We start from the raw sequence: 13358 nt of genomic DNA, 5'->3' as shown, positions 1-13358 counted from the left end.
TTTGGATGACAGCTGCAGAAAATGGTTGTCCACTGATCTTTCAAAACACAATATAATTTTCTTCTAAAGAAACCTGTTCAAAAAGATGTGCTCATAAGTGATAAAAAGTAGGACAATCTAACTGTAAATCAGACAAATTGACTGCTACCATATGAATTACAGATTGTAATATGTCATTTCAATTGTCTTTCGTTTAAATGGGTGGCCATGGAATTTGAGTATGCTTACATATAATTGTTTTTCAAAAATAACCAATGGTTAAAGATTAAGCCCTTGGTTTCACTGGGGATTGAACCCAGGACCTTCTGCGTGTAAAGCAGATGTGATGACCACTACACTATGAAACCCAACTTGTCCCTATGTTTTTCATTGACCGTTGCAGTACATGGGTGTCTCCTGATCATTCCAAAATCATACATTGTAATTTTCTTCAACAGACGCATGTTCAAAAGGATAATCCCATAGTTTTGGTGGGGATGAAAGTGAAGAGCTTCCACTTGCAAAGCAGATGTAATGACCACTTCCAAATAAATTATTGTTTGAAATGTGTCATTTCATTTCTTTTTCCTTCAAATGGGTATCTACAGAACATTAGAATGCTTCGAAAGAAAATTTATTGAGGATAACCAAGGGTTAATGACTCTGGCTTTCATTTGACTTAGGATAGATCTCAGGACATACTGAATGAAAAGCAGGTGTGATGACCACTACACTTTGAAACACAACACTTAAGCAGTGTTTTAATTGACCGTTGTTGTACACAGGTGTTTTATGATCTTCCGAAAAGACAATGCAACTTTCTTCTAGAGAATCCTGTTCAGAAGGATATGACCATGGTTTTTAGTGGGGATGAAAACTTGAACATTTCACTTGTATATCAGACTAAATGACCACCACCATATGAATTCTAGATTGAAATATGTGATTTCATTTGTCTTTGCTTTAAATGGGTGTCTACTGAACATGAGAATTCTTACATAAAATATTTCATAAGGATAACCAAAAGGTAAACTATGGTTTCACTGGGGATTGAACCCAGGACCTTCTGTGTGTAAAGCAGACGTGATGACCACTACACTATGAAACCCACCACAGGTCAGTTGGTTTGGATGACAGCTGCAGAAAATGGCTGTCCACTGCTCTTTCAAAACACAATATAATTTTCTTCTAAAGAAACCTGTTCAAAAAGATGTGCTCATAAGTGATAAAAAGTAGGACAATCTAACTGTAAATCAGACAAATTGACTGCTACCATATGAATTACAGATTGTAATATGTCATTTCAATTGTCTTTCGTTTAAATGGGTGGCCATGGAATTTGAGTATGCTTACATATAATTGTTTTTCAAAAATAACCAATGGTTAAAGATTAAGCCGTTGGTTTCACTGGGGATTGAACCCAGGACCTTCTGCGTGTAAAGCAGATGTGATGACCACTACACTATGAAACCCAACTTGTCCCTATGTTTTTCATTGACCGTTGCAGTACATGGGTGTCTCCTGATCATTCCAAAATCATACATTGTAATTTTCTTCAACAGACGCATGTTCAAAAGGATAATCCCATAGTTTTGGTGGGGATGAAAGTGAAGAGCTTCCACTTGCAAAGCAGATGTAATGACCACTTCCAAATAAATTATTGTTTGAAATGTGTCATTTCATTTCTTTTTCCTTCAAATGGGTATCTACAGAACATTAGAATGCTTCGAAAGAAAATTTATTGAGGATAACCAAGGGTTAATGACTCTGGCTTTCATTTGACTTAGGATAGATCTCAGGACATACTGAATGAAAAGCAGGTGTGATGACCACTACACTTTTAAACACAACACTTAAGCAGTGTTTTAATTGACCGTTGTTGTACACAGGTGCTTTATGATCTTCCGAAAAGACAATGCAACTTTCTTCTAGAGAATCCTGTTCAGAAGGATATGACCATGGTTTTTAGTGGGGATGAAAACTTGAACATTTCACTTGTAAATCAGACTAAATGACCACCACCATATGAATTCTAGATTGAAATATGTGATTTCATTTGTCTTTGCTTTAAATGGGTGTCTACTGAACATGAGAATTCTTACATAAAATATTTCATAATGATAACCAAAAGGTAAACTATGGTTTCACTGGGGATTGAACCCAGGACCTTCTGTGTGTAAAGCAGACGTGATGACCACTACACTATGAAACCCACCACAGGTCAGTTGGTTTGGATGACAGCTGCAGAAAATGGCTGTCCACTGATCTTTCAAAACACAATATAATTTTCTTCTAAAGAAACCTGTTCAAAAAGATGTGCTCATAAGTGATAAAAAGTAGGACAATCTAACTGTAAATCAGACAAATTGACTGCTACCATATGAATTACAGATTGTAATATGTCATTTCAATTGTCTTTCGTTTAAATGGGTGGCCATGGAATTTGAGTATGCTTACATATAATTGTTTTTCAAAAATAACCAATGGTTAAAGATTAAGCCGTTGGTTTCACTGTGGATTGAACCCAGGACCTTCTGCGTGTAAAGCAGATGTGATGACCACTACACTATGAAACCCAACTTGTCCCTATGTTTTTCATTGACCGTTGCAGTACATGGGTGTCTCCTGATCATTCCAAAATCATACATTGTAAATTTCTTCAACAGACGCATGTTCAAAAGGATAATCCCATAGTTTTGGTGGGGATGAAAGTGAAGAGCTTCCACTTGCAAAGCAGATGTAATGACCACTTCCAAATAAATTATTGTTTGAAATGTGTCATTTCATTTCTTTTTCCTTCAAATGGGTATCTACAGAACATTAGAATGCTTCGAAAGAAAATTTATTGAGGATAACCAAGGGTTAATGACTCTGGCTTTCATTTGACTTAGGATAGATCTCAGGACATACTGAATGAAAAGCAGGTGTGATGACCACTACACTTTGAAACACAACACTTAAGCAGTGTTTTAATTGACCGTTGTTGTACACAGGTGTTTTATGATCTTCCGAAAAGACAATGCAACTTTCTTCTAGAGAATCCTGTTCAGAAGGATATGACCATGGTTTTTAGTGGGGATGAAAACTTGAACATTTCACTTGTATATCAGACTAAATGACCACCACCATATGAATTCTAGATTGAAATATGTGATTTCATTTGTCTTTGCTTTAAATGGGTGTCTACTGAACATGAGAATTCTTACATAAAATATTTCATAAGGATAACCAAAAGTTAAAAATTAAACTATGGTTTTACTGGGGATTGAACCCAGGACCTTCTGTGTGTAAAGCAGACGTGATGACCACTACACTATGAAACCCACCACAGGTCAGTTGGTTTGGATGACAGCTGCAGAAAATGGTTGTCCACTGATCTTTCAAAACACAATATAATTTTCTTCTAAAGAAACCTGTTCAAAAAGATGTGCTCATAAGTGATAAAAAGTAGGACAATCTAACTGTAAATCAGACAAATTGACTGCTACCATATGAATTACAGATTGTAATATGTCATTTCAATTGTCTTTCGTTTCAATGGGTGGCCATGGAATTTGAGTATGCTTACATATAATTGTTTTTCAAAAATAACCAATGGTTAAAGATTAAGCCCTTGGTTTCACTGGGGATTGAACCCAGGACCTTCTGCGTGTAAAGCAGATGTGATGACCACTACACTATGAAACCCAACTTGTCCCTATGTTTTTCATTGACCGTTGCAGTACATGGGTGTCTCCTGATCATTCCAAAATCATACATTGTAATTTTCTTCAACAGACGCATGTTCAAAAGGATAATCCCATAGTTTTGGTGGGGATGAAAGTGAAGAGCTTCCACTTGCAAAGCAGATGTAATGACCACTTCCAAATAAATTATTGTTTGAAATGTGTCATTTCATTTCTTTTTCCTTAAAATGGATATCTACAGAACATTAGAATGCTTCGAAAGAAAATTTATTGAGGATAACCAAGGGTTAATGACTCTGGCTTTCATTTGACTTAGGATAGATCTCAGGACATACTGAATGAAAAGCAGGTGTGATGACCACTACACTTTGAAATACAACACTTAAGCAGTGTTTTAATTGACCGTTGTTGTACACAGGTGTTTTATGATCTTCCGAAAAGACAATGCAACTTTCTTCTAGAGAATCCTGTTCAGAAGGATATGACCATGGTTTTTAGTGGGGATGAAAACTTGAACATTTCACTTGTATATCAGACTAAATGACCACCACCATATGAATTCTAGATTGAAATATGTGATTTCATTTGTCTTTGCTTTAAATGGGTGTCTACTGAACATGAGAATTCTTACATAAAATATTTCATAAGGATAACCAAAAGGTAAACTATGGTTTCACTGGGGATTGAACCCAGGACCTTCTGTGTGTAAAGCAGACGTGATGACCACTACACTATGAAACCCACCACAGGTCAGTTGGTTTGGATGACAGCTGCAGAAAACGGTTGTCCACTGATCTTTCAAAACACAATATAATTTTCTTCTAAAGAAACCTGTTCAAAAAGATGTGCTCATAAGTGATAAAAAGTAGGACAATCTAACTGTAAATCAGACAAATTGACTGCTACCATATGAATTACAGATTGTAATATGTCATTTCAATTGTCTTTCGTTTAAATGGGTGGCCATGGAATTTGAGTATGCTTACATATGATTGTTTTTCAAAAATAACCAATGGTTAAAGATTAAGCCCTTGGTTTCACTGGGGATTGAACCCAGGACCTTCTGCGTGTAAAGCAGATGTGATGACCACTACACTATGAAACCCAACTTGTCCCTATGTTTTTCATTGACCGTTGCAGTACATGGGTGTCTCCTGATCATTCCAAAATCATACATTGTAATTTTCTTCAACAGACGCATGTTCAAAAGGATAATCCCATAGTTTTGGTGGGGATGAAAGTGAAGAGCTTCCACTTGCAAAGCAGATGTAATGACCACTTCCAAATAAATTATTGTTTGAAATGTGTCATTTCATTTCTTTTTCCTTCAAATGGGTATCTACAGAACATTAGAATGCTTCGAAAGAAAATTTATTGAGGATAACCAAGGGTTAATGACTCTGGCTTTCATTTGACTTAGGATAGATCTCAGGACATACTGAATGAAAAGCAGGTGTGATGACCACTACACTTTGAAACACAACACTTAAGCAGTGTTTTAATTGACCGTTGTTGTACACAGGTGTTTTATGATCTTCCGAAAAGACAATGCAACTTTCTTCTAGAGAATCCTGTTCAGAAGGATATGACCATGGTTTTTAGTGGGGATGAAAACTTGAACATTTCACTTGTATATCAGACTAAATGACCACCACCATATGAATTCTAGATTGAAATATGTGATTTCATTTGTCTTTGCTTTAAATGGGTGTCTACTGAACATGAGAATTCTTACATAAAATATTTCATAAGGATAACCAAAAGTTAAAAATTAAACTATGGTTTCACTGGGGATTGAACCCAGGACCTTCTGTGTGTAAAGCAGACGTGATGACCACTACACTATGAAACCCACCACAGGTCAGTTGGTTTGGATGACAGCTGCAGAAAATGGTTGTCCACTGATCTTTCAAAACACAATATAATTTTCTTCTAAAGAAACCTGTTCAAAAAGATGTGCTCATAAGTGATAAAAAGTAGGACAATCTAACTGTAAATCAGACAAATTGACTGCTACCATATGAATTACAGATTGTAATATGTCATTTCAATTGTCTTTCGTTTAAATGGGTGGCCATGGAATTTGAGTATGCTTACGTATAATTGTTTTTCAAAAATAACCAATGGTTAAAGATTAAGCCCTTGGTTTCACTGGGGATTGAACCCAGGACCTTCTGCGTGTAAAGCAGATGTGATGACCACTACACTATGAAACCCAACTTGTCCCTATGTTTTTCATTGACCGTTGCAGTACATGGGTGTCTCCTGATCATTCCAAAATCATACATTGTAATTTTCTTCAACAGACGCATGTTCAAAAGGATAATCCCATAGTTTTGGTGGGGATGAAAGTGAAGAGCTTCCACTTGCAAAGCAGATGTAATGACCACTTCCAAATAAATTATTGTTTGAAATGTGTCATTTCATTTCTTTTTCCTTCAAATGGGTATCTACAGAACATTAGAATGCTTCGAAAGAAAATTTATTGAGGATAACCAAGGGTTAATGACTCTGGCTTTCATTTGACTTAGGATAGATCTCAGGACATACTGAATGAAAAGCAGGTGTGATGACCACTACACTTTGAAACACAACACTTAAGCAGTGTTTTAATTGACCGTTGTTGTACACAGGTGTTTTATGATCTTCCGAAAAGACAATGCAACTTTCTTCTAGAGAATCCTGTTCAGAAGGATATGACCATGGTTTTTAGTGGGGATGAAAACTTGAACATTTCACTTGTATATCAGACTAAATGACCACCACCATATGAATTCTAGATTGAAATATGTGATTTCATTTGTCTTTGCTTTAAATGGGTGTCTACTGAACATGAGAATTCTTACATAAAATATTTCATAAGGATAACCAAAAGGTAAACTATGGTTTCACTGGGGATTGAACCCAGGACCTTCTGTGTGTAAAGCAGACGTGATGACCACTACACTATGAAACCCACCACAGGTCAGTTGGTTTGGATGACAGCTGCAGAAAATGGCTGTCCACTGCTCTTTCAAAACACAATATAATTTTCTTCTAAAGAAACCTGTTCAAAAAGATGTGCTCATAAGTGATAAAAAGTAGGACAATCTAACTGTAAATCAGACAAATTGACTGCTACCATATGAATTACAGATTGTAATATGTCATTTCAATTGTCTTTCGTTTAAATGGGTGGCCATGGAATTTGAGTATGCTTACATATAATTGTTTTTCAAAAATAACCAATGGTTAAAGATTAAGCCGTTGGTTTCACTGGGGATTGAACCCAGGACCTTCTGCGTGTAAAGCAGATGTGATGACCACTACACTATGAAACCCAACTTGTCCCTATGTTTTTCATTGACCGTTGCAGTACATGGGTGTCTCCTGATCATTCCAAAATCATACATTGTAAATTTCTTTAACAGACGCATGTTCAAAAGGATAATCCCATTGTTTTGGTGGGGATGAAAGTGAAGAGCTTCCACTTGCAAAGCAGATGTAATGACCACTTCCAAATAAATTATTGTTTGAAATGTGTCATTTCATTTCTTTTTCCTTCAAATGGGTATCTACAGAACATTAGAATGCTTCGAAAGAAAATTTATTGAGGATAACCAAGGGTTAATGACTCTGGCTTTCATTTGACTTAGGATAGATCTCAGGACATACTGAATGAAAAGCAGGTGTGATGACCACTACACTTTGAAACACAACACTTAAGCAGTGTTTTAATTGACCGTTGTTGTACACAGGTGTTTTATGATCTTCCGAAAAGACAATGCAACTTTCTTCTAGAGAATCCTGTTCAGAAGGATATGACCATGGTTTTTAGTGGGGATGAAAACTTGAACATTTCACTTGTATATCAGACTAAATGACCACCACCATATGAATTCTAGATTGAAATATGTGATTTCATTTGTCTTTGCTTTAAATGGGTGTCTACTGAACATGAGAATTCTTACATAAAATATTTCATAAGGATAACCAAAAGTTAAAAATTAAACTATGGTTTTACTGGGGATTGAACCCAGGACCTTCTGTGTGTAAAGCAGACGTGATGACCACTACACTATGAAACCCACCACAGGTCAGTTGGTTTGGATGACAGCTGCAGAAAATGGTTGTCCACTGATCTTTCAAAACACAATATAATTTTCTTCTAAAGAAACCTGTTCAAAAAGATGTGCTCATAAGTGATAAAAAGTAGGACAATCTAACTGTAAATCAGACAAATTGACTGCTACCATATGAATTACAGATTGTAATATGTCATTTCAATTGTCTTTCGTTTCAATGGGTGGCCATGGAATTTGAGTATGCTTACATATAATTGTTTTTCAAAAATAACCAATGGTTAAAGATTAAGCCCTTGGTTTCACTGGGGATTGAACCCAGGACCTTCTGCGTGTAAAGCAGATGTGATGACCACTACACTATGAAACCCAACTTGTCCCTATGTTTTTCATTGACCGTTGCAGTACATGGGTGTCTCCTGATCATTCCAAAATCATACATTGTAATTTTCTTCAACAGACGCATGTTCAAAAGGATAATCCCATAGTTTTGGTGGGGATGAAAGTGAAGAGCTTCCACTTGCAAAGCAGATGTAATGACCACTTCCAAATAAATTATTGTTTGAAATGTGTCATTTCATTTCTTTTTCCTTAAAATGGATATCTACAGAACATTAGAATGCTTCGAAAGAAAATTTATTGAGGATAACCAAGGGTTAATGACTCTGGCTTTCATTTGACTTAGGATAGATCTCAGGACATACTGAATGAAAAGCAGGTGTGATGACCACTACACTTTGAAATACAACACTTAAGCAGTGTTTTAATTGACCGTTGTTGTACACAGGTGTTTTATGATCTTCCGAAAAGACAATGCAACTTTCTTCTAGAGAATCCTGTTCAGAAGGATATGACCATGGTTTTTAGTGGGGATGAAAACTTGAACATTTCACTTGTATATCAGACTAAATGACCACCACCATATGAATTCTAGATTGAAATATGTGATTTCATTTGTCTTTGCTTTAAATGGGTGTCTACTGAACATGAGAATTCTTACATAAAATATTTCATAAGGATAACCAAAAGGTAAACTATGGTTTCACTGGGGATTGAACCCAGGACCTTCTGTGTGTAAAGCAGACGTGATGACCACTACACTATGAAACCCACCACAGGTCAGTTGGTTTGGATGACAGCTGCAGAAAACGGTTGTCCACTGATCTTTCAAAACACAATATAATTTTCTTCTAAAGAAACCTGTTCAAAAAGATGTGCTCATAAGTGATAAAAAGTAGGACAATCTAACTGTAAATCAGACAAATTGACTGCTACCATATGAATTACAGATTGTAATATGTCATTTCAATTGTCTTTCGTTTAAATGGGTGGCCATGGAATTTGAGTATGCTTACATATGATTGTTTTTCAAAAATAACCAATGGTTAAAGATTAAGCCCTTGGTTTCACTGGGGATTGAACCCAGGACCTTCTGCGTGTAAAGCAGATGTGATGACCACTACACTATGAAACCCAACTTGTCCCTATGTTTTTCATTGACCGTTGCAGTACATGGGTGTCTCCTGATCATTCCAAAATCATACATTGTAATTTTCTTCAACAGACGCATGTTCAAAAGGATAATCCCATAGCAGATGTAATGACCACTTCCAAATAAATTATTGTTTGAAATGTGTCATTTCATTTCTTTTTCCTTCAAATGGGTATCTACAGAACATTAGAATGCTTCGAAAGAAAATTTATTGAGGATAACCAAGGGTTAATGACTCTGGCTTTCATTTGACTTAGGATAGATCTCAGGACATACTGAATGAAAAGCAGGTGTGATGACCACTACACTTTGAAACACAACACTTAAGCAGTGTTTTAATTGACCGTTGTTGTACACAGGTGTTTTATGATCTTCCGAAAAGACAATGCAACTTTCTTCTAGAGAATCCTGTTCAGAAGGATATGACCATGGTTTTTAGTGGGGATGAAAACTTGAACATTTCACTTGTATATCAGACTAAATGACCACCACCATATGAATTCTAGATTGAAATATGTGATTTCATTTGTCTTTGCTTTAAATGGGTGTCTACTGAACATGAGAATTCTTACATAAAATATTTCATAAGGATAACCAAAAGTTAAAAATTAAACTATGGTTTCACTGGGGATTGAACCCAGGACCTTCTGTGTGTAAAGCAGACGTGATGACCACTACACTATGAAACCCACCACAGGTCAGTTGGTTTGGATGACAGCTGCAGAAAATGGTTGTCCACTGATCTTTCAAAACACAATATAATTTTCTTCTAAAGAAACCTGTTCAAAAAGATGTGCTCATAAGTGATAAAAAGTAGGACAATCTAACTGTAAATCAGACAAATTGACTGCTACCATATGAATTACAGATTGTAATATGTCATTTCAATTGTCTTTCGTTTAAATGGGTGGCCATGGAATTTGAGTATGCTTACATATAATTGTTTTTCAAAAATAACCAATGGTTAAAGATTAAGCCCTTGGTTTCACTGGGGATTGAACCCAGGACCTTCTGCGTGTAAAGCAGATGTGATGACCACTACACTATGAAACCCAACTTGTCCCTATGTTTTTCATTGACCGTTGCAGTACATGGGTGTCTCCTGATCATTCCAAAATCATACATTGTAATTTTCTTCAACAGACGCATGTTCAAAAGGATAATCCCATAGTTTTGGTGGGGATGAAAGTGAAGAGCTTCCACTTGCAAAGCAGATGTAATGACCACTTCCAAATAAATTATTGTTTGAAATGTGTCATTTCATTTCTTTTTCCTTCAAATGGGTATCTACAGAACATTAGAATGCTTCGAAAGAAAATTTATTGAGGATAACCAAGGGTTAATGACTCTGGCTTTCATTTGACTTAGGATAGATCTCAGGACATACTGAATGAAAAGCAGGTGTGATGACCACTACACTTTGAAACACAACACTTAAGCAGTGTTTTAATTGACCGTTGTTGTACACAGGTGTTTTATGATCTTCCGAAAAGACAATGCAACTTTCTTCTAGAGAATCCTGTTCAGAAGGATATGACCATGGTTTTTAGTAGGGATGAAAACTTGAACATTTCACTTGTATATCAGACTAAATGACCACCACCATATGAATTCTAGATTGAAATATGTGATTTCATTTGTCTTTGCTTTAAATGGGTGTCTACTGAACATGAGAATTCTTACATAAAATATTTCATAAGGATAACCAAAAGGTAAACTATGGTTTCACTGGGGATTGAACCCAGGACCTTCTGTGTGTAAAGCAGACGTGATGACCACTACACTATGAAACCCACCACAGGTCAGTTGGTTTGGATGACAGCTGCAGAAAATGGCTGTCCACTGATCTTTCAAAACACAATATAATTTTCTTCTAAAGAAACCTGTTCAAAAAGATGTGCTCATAAGTGATAAAAAGTAGGACAATCTAACTGTAAATCAGACAAATTGACTGCTACCATATGAATTACAGATTGTAATATGTCATTTCAATTGTCTTTCGTTTAAATGGGTGGCCATGGAATTTGAGTATGCTTACATATAATTGTTTTTCAAAAATAACCAATGGTTAAAGATTAAGCCGTTGGTTTCACTGGGGATTGAACCCAGGACCTTCTGCGTGTAAAGCAGATGTGATGACCACTACACTATGAAACCCAACTTGTCCCTATGTTTTTCATTGACCGTTGCAGTACATGGGTGTCTCCTGATCATTCCAAAATCATACATTGTAATTTTCTTCAACAGACGCATGTTCAAAAGGATAATCCCATAGTTTTGGTGGGGATGAAACTGAAGAGCTTCCACTTGCAAAGCAGATGTAATGACCACTTCCAAATAAATTATTGTTTGAAATGTGTCATTTCATTTCTTTTTCCTTCAAATGGGTATCTACAGAACATTAGAATGCTTCGAAAGAAAATTTATTGAGGATAACCAAGGGTTAATGACTCTGGCTTTCATTTGACTTAGGATAGATCTCAGGACATACTGAATGAAAAGCAGGTGTGATGACCACTACACTTTGAAACACAACACTTAAGCAGTGTTTTAATTGACCGTTGTTGTACACAGGTGCTTTATGATCTTCCGAAAAGACAATGCAACTTTCTTCTAGAGAATCCTGTTCAGAAGGATATGACCATGGTTTTTAGTGGGGATGAAAACTTGAACATTTCACTTGTAAATCAGACTAAATGACCACCACCATATGAATTCTAGATTGAAATATGTGATTTCATTTGTCTTTGCTTTAAATGGGTGTCTACTGAACATGAGAATTCTTACATAAAATATTTCATAAGGATAACCAAAAGGTAAACTATGGTTTCACTGGGGATTGAACCCAGGACCTTCTGTGTGTAAAGCAGACGTGATGACCACTACACTATGAAACCCACCACAGGTCAGTTGGTTTGGATGACAGCTGCAGAAAATGGCTGTCCACTGATCTTTCAAAACACAATATAATTTTCTTCTAAAGAAACCTGTTCAAAAAGATGTGCTCATAAGTGATAAAAAGTAGGACAATCTAACTGTAAATCAGACAAATTGACTGCTACCATATGAATTACAGATTGTAATATGTCATTTCAATTGTCTTTCGTTTAAATGGGTGGCCATGGAATTTGAGTATGCTTACATATAATTGTTTTTCAAAAATAACCAATGGTTAAAGATTAAGCCCTTGGTTTCACTGGGGATTGAACCCAGGACCTTCTGCGTGTAAAGCAGATGTGATGACCACTACACTATGAAACCCAACTTGTCCCAATGTTTTTCATTGACCGTTGCAGTACATGGGTGTCTCCTGATCATTCCAAAATCATACATTGTAATTTTCTTCAACAGACGCATTTTCAAAAGGATAATCCCATAGTTTTGGTGGGGATGAAAGTGAAGAGCTTCCACTTGCAAAGCAGATGTAATGACCACTTCCAAATAAATTATTGTTTGAAATGTGTCATTTCATTTCTTTTTCCTTCAAATGGGTATCTACAGAACATTAGAATGCTTCGAAAGAAAATTTATTGAGGATAACCAAGGGTTAATGACTCTGGCTTTCATTTGACTTAGGATAGATCTCATAAGTGATAAAAAGTAGGAAAATCTAACTGTAAATCAGACAAATTGACTGCTACCATATGAATTACAGATTGTAATATGTAATTTCAATTGTCTTTCGTTTAAATGGGTGGCCATGGAATTTGAGTATGCTTACATATAATTGTTTTTCAAAAATAACCAATGGTTAAAGATTAAGCCCTTGGTTTCACTGGGGATTGAACCCAGGACCTTCTGCGTGTAAAGCAGATGTGATGACCACTACACTATGAAACCCAACTTGTCCCTATGTTTTTCATTGACCGTTGCAGTACATGGGTGTCTCCTGATCATTCCAAAATCATACATTGTAATTTTCTTCAACAGACGCATGTTCAAAAGGATAATCCCATAGCAGATGTAATGACCACTTCCAAATAAATTATTGTTTGAAATGTGTCATTTCATTTCTTTTTCCTTCAAATGGGTATCTACAGAACATTAGAATGCTTCGAAAGAAAATTTATTGAGGATAACCAAGGGTTAATGACTCTGGCTTTCATTTGACTTAGGATAGATCTCAGGACATACTGAATG

At 36.0% G+C, this 13358-nt stretch overlaps 12 non-coding genes across 12 annotated transcripts; all 12 read right to left on the bottom strand.

The window, feature by feature from the left end:
* Window positions 1-274: 274 nt before the first annotated feature.
* TRNAV-UAC (transfer RNA valine (anticodon UAC)) lies at window positions 275-347 on the bottom strand. The gene has a single exon. It is a non-coding gene; the product is annotated as a tRNA-Val (tRNA).
* Window positions 348-1378: 1031 nt separating this feature from the next.
* TRNAV-UAC (transfer RNA valine (anticodon UAC)) lies at window positions 1379-1451 on the bottom strand. Its single transcript has one exon. It is a non-coding gene; the product is annotated as a tRNA-Val (tRNA).
* A 2142-nt stretch (window positions 1452-3593) lies between these two features.
* TRNAV-UAC (transfer RNA valine (anticodon UAC)) lies at window positions 3594-3666 on the bottom strand. The gene has a single exon. It is a non-coding gene; the product is annotated as a tRNA-Val (tRNA).
* A 1031-nt stretch (window positions 3667-4697) lies between these two features.
* Window positions 4698-4770, bottom strand: TRNAV-UAC (transfer RNA valine (anticodon UAC)). The gene has a single exon. It is a non-coding gene; the product is annotated as a tRNA-Val (tRNA).
* Window positions 4771-5808: 1038 nt separating this feature from the next.
* On the bottom strand, window positions 5809-5881 carry TRNAV-UAC (transfer RNA valine (anticodon UAC)). The gene has a single exon. It is a non-coding gene; the product is annotated as a tRNA-Val (tRNA).
* A 1031-nt stretch (window positions 5882-6912) lies between these two features.
* Window positions 6913-6985, bottom strand: TRNAV-UAC (transfer RNA valine (anticodon UAC)). Its single transcript has one exon. It is a non-coding gene; the product is annotated as a tRNA-Val (tRNA).
* Window positions 6986-8023: 1038 nt separating this feature from the next.
* On the bottom strand, window positions 8024-8096 carry TRNAV-UAC (transfer RNA valine (anticodon UAC)). Its single transcript has one exon. It is a non-coding gene; the product is annotated as a tRNA-Val (tRNA).
* Window positions 8097-9127: 1031 nt separating this feature from the next.
* TRNAV-UAC (transfer RNA valine (anticodon UAC)) lies at window positions 9128-9200 on the bottom strand. Its single transcript has one exon. It is a non-coding gene; the product is annotated as a tRNA-Val (tRNA).
* A 998-nt stretch (window positions 9201-10198) lies between these two features.
* TRNAV-UAC (transfer RNA valine (anticodon UAC)) lies at window positions 10199-10271 on the bottom strand. The gene has a single exon. It is a non-coding gene; the product is annotated as a tRNA-Val (tRNA).
* Window positions 10272-11302: 1031 nt separating this feature from the next.
* TRNAV-UAC (transfer RNA valine (anticodon UAC)) lies at window positions 11303-11375 on the bottom strand. The gene has a single exon. It is a non-coding gene; the product is annotated as a tRNA-Val (tRNA).
* A 1031-nt stretch (window positions 11376-12406) lies between these two features.
* On the bottom strand, window positions 12407-12479 carry TRNAV-UAC (transfer RNA valine (anticodon UAC)). Its single transcript has one exon. It is a non-coding gene; the product is annotated as a tRNA-Val (tRNA).
* Window positions 12480-12985: 506 nt separating this feature from the next.
* On the bottom strand, window positions 12986-13058 carry TRNAV-UAC (transfer RNA valine (anticodon UAC)). The gene has a single exon. It is a non-coding gene; the product is annotated as a tRNA-Val (tRNA).
* Between the last annotated feature and the right edge of the window lie 300 nt (window positions 13059-13358).

This window comes from Engystomops pustulosus, chromosome 7 (genome assembly GCF_040894005.1).
Source record: "Engystomops pustulosus chromosome 7, aEngPut4.maternal, whole genome shotgun sequence".
NCBI lineage: Eukaryota > Metazoa > Chordata > Amphibia > Anura > Leptodactylidae > Engystomops > Engystomops pustulosus.
Note: the sequence above shows the minus strand (reverse complement) of the source record. Positions and strands in the feature narration are given on the sequence as shown.